The sequence below is a fragment of the Nicotiana sylvestris genome, chromosome 10, assembly GCF_000393655.2.
Source record: "Nicotiana sylvestris chromosome 10, ASM39365v2, whole genome shotgun sequence".
NCBI classification, from domain to species: Eukaryota; Viridiplantae; Streptophyta; class Magnoliopsida; order Solanales; family Solanaceae; genus Nicotiana; species Nicotiana sylvestris.
In genome coordinates this window covers 5,917,716-5,920,827 of record NC_091066.1, presented here as the reverse complement: position 1 = coordinate 5,920,827, position 3,112 = coordinate 5,917,716, and positions in this window count along the sequence as shown.

Here is a 3,112-nt window from a genome sequence, read left to right as displayed (position 1 = left end):
TTGTGCAGAATATTAGACCACCAACTGAAAGTTCACAGTTAGATACTCCTTTCTGGATGCTTGAAACAATGGGACATTTTACAGTAAAATCTGCATGGGATTACCTGAGAAGAAGAGACAACCCAAAATTAGCTTACAAGATGATATGGGTAAAAGGTTTACCTTTCAAGATATCATTTTTCCTGTGGAAGGTGTGGAAAGCAAAACTGCCACTTGATAATTTCTTGCGTAAAATAGGATACTCCATGCCATCTAAATGTTGGTGTTGTGCTGATCCTAAGGAGGAGTCTTTAGTACATTTGTTTTTGACATCAAATGCAGCTAGAAGTGTTTGGAGTTACTTCCTGAGGAGAGCAAGAATTGCATTAGATAGGTTGTCATTACATCAAGCAATTACAAAGTGTTGGACAACACCAGTAGTACCAAGATTAAAGCCAGTTTTACAAGCTTTACCTGCATGCATTGTATGGGAACTTTGGAAGAGAAGAAACAGTTTGAAATATGGAGAAGCAGTGTTAGTGAGCAGAGTTATTTACCACGTGTCATCTACTTTGCAAGCGCTGGTCGAAATGAAAAAGCCAGGACTATATGTGCCTCACAAGTGGCTATACTTACTGACAATGATGGAGCAATACACACCTCGACTGAAATATGATAAAGTGTTATGGGAATTTCCTTCAAGAGGATGGATCAAAGTGAATACGGATGGAGCATGTAGAGGGAACCCAGGGAGGAGTTCAATTGGTTTCTGCATAAGGGATGAGGCAGGTGATTTGATATATGCAAAAGGAAGAGAGATTTCTGAAGGAACCAACAATGAATCAGAAGCGGTAGCTATTGTGGAGGCTTTGAAGATGTGCAAAAATTTTAATTATGGCCGGATATGGCTGCAGACAGATTCTCTGCTATTAAAGAACATTATAGAGGAATCATGGAAGCCTCCATGGTATATTACTGAACATGTAGAGGAGATTTTAAGATTGAAGGAACAAAGTAACGTCAAGGTCACACACATTTTCAGAGAAGGGAATACATTAGCAGACCATCTTGCCAATTACGCCCTCGATGAAGGAAATACTGAGTACCATGGTTTCTGGGATCTGGACTCAAAAAGAAGGAGGATTATTAACGAAGATAAGATGCAATGTCCTTACATAAGAGTGAAAGTTGCAAGGAATTAGGAGGAAAAGAGGATTCTTTTTGTTATCACACTCAAATCATTCTGGAGGAGAGTTTGGATAGCAATTTTTCGAATAACTCTTTTCACTTTTTTGCAGGTATTTCATCGAAGCTAAAGCCTAATCTTATAGTAGAATCTGAAATGGTGGTAGGAATGCATTGCTTTCAATCCATTGGGAGGACATTAAAGCTGGGTTTACGCAATTTCACAATATATCTCACATCAAAGGGAAGTAATGCAATAGCATGGGAAATAAGCTGAGCATGTATTGTTTAAGAAGATTTTGAACATTATCAGAAGCCAAATGAATTGGAGTGTGCAACGGCATAAAAAGGATCTGAGCAAAGGACTGAAAGAAATCAATAAAAAATGTGAGTTGGAAACATAAGATACATATGCTTTCATTAAAGATGGGCTTACTCACTTTCACAATATATCTCACATCAAAGGGAAGTAATGCAATAACATGGGAAATAAGCTGAGCATGTATTTTTAAGAATTTTTTAAGGGTGCATTGTGGAAACGTTTTCTTAAAAATCTTTTAATGTGCACACATGGTTTAATGTGGAAGGCATGGCAGACAACAAAGGCTGTCAAGCAAAGGAATCACATGGAAAAGTGTATTACACATGGAAAGTTATCTAGGATACATAAAAGAATGCAATACTCTAGGATGATGGTACTATGGGATATAATTCTTTATGCTTCAGCTGTATATGGAGCTCACGTGATTCTTTACCAAGCACAATGTTGTCTTCATTGATCAGCTCAAGGAATCAAAAGGAGCGAAGCAAGGACAGAAGTTGCGTGATACGCACAGAACCAGATGACATGCACGCTTTCTGCTGTCCAACTTTATCAAACGGATGCTGGCAGCTGGGAGGCTCGAACAGGAAGGCTTTGTGCGTTCTGTGCGTGATCGAACAGGGAGGCAGCTGGGAGGCTCGATTGCATGCTGGCAGCTTATCGAACAAGGAGGGTCGGCAAGAGTAAATCGAACAAAGGCTGTCGAATATGGAATTGCATGCCAAGAGTAAATCGAGTTCACGTGCTTCTGGATTACACAGCACAAAGCTGTCTCCATTGATCACCTCAAGGAATAAAAAGGAGTGCAGCAAGGACAGAAGCTGCAGATCACGCACACAAGACATGCACGCTTAATGCTGTCCATCTTGACGAAAGGTTACTGGCAGCTAGGGCGTGATCGAACAAGGAGGCTCGGCAATCCCAAAATGGAATTGCACGCTAAGAGTAAATTGAGGAGAGCATGCAAGGAAGCGTGTTTGAAACAAAATAGAAAACAAGTGTCGAAAAAAGCTGGAATTGATACAAACAACTGGAATTTTTAATAGAAGGAACGTTGCATTGTGCACTGTAAAAGCCTTTCACATGCACATTCTTGGATGCAGACTTGCATTTCAAAGTTTAATAGCATTAATGTGATATCAATGTTGAGTGCAACATTCAATTTTGATAATAGGCTATTTATTAAATTCAAACTTTATTTCTTTCATTTCGTAGGATATCATGACATTGTATTTTGTCTTTTATCATGTTATAAATAAAACTAACCCTAGGCGTTTGCCTAGCGGATTGAAAAAAAAAAAGTACTTTTTAGAGGCTTCATAGACTAGAGTAATAGTTAGACAAAGTCACGGGCTTTTCATATTAAGCTATGTTGGCTACAAATATGTTTTAGAATTGTATTAGTATTTCCGCACTTTGATTTATATCATCCAGACTTCCAATATATCAGCATGTGTTAGTTTATCTTCCGCATTCAGTATGTTATGATACCACATGTTGATTCAGCCAGCTAGTTGGTTCGCTCGATCACATGTAGTCAGGCACCGAGTGCCGTGTTACGTCCAGTCCCAGGTTCTGGGCGTGACAAAGCTTGGTATCAGATCACTAGGTTCAAGTGTCCTAGGG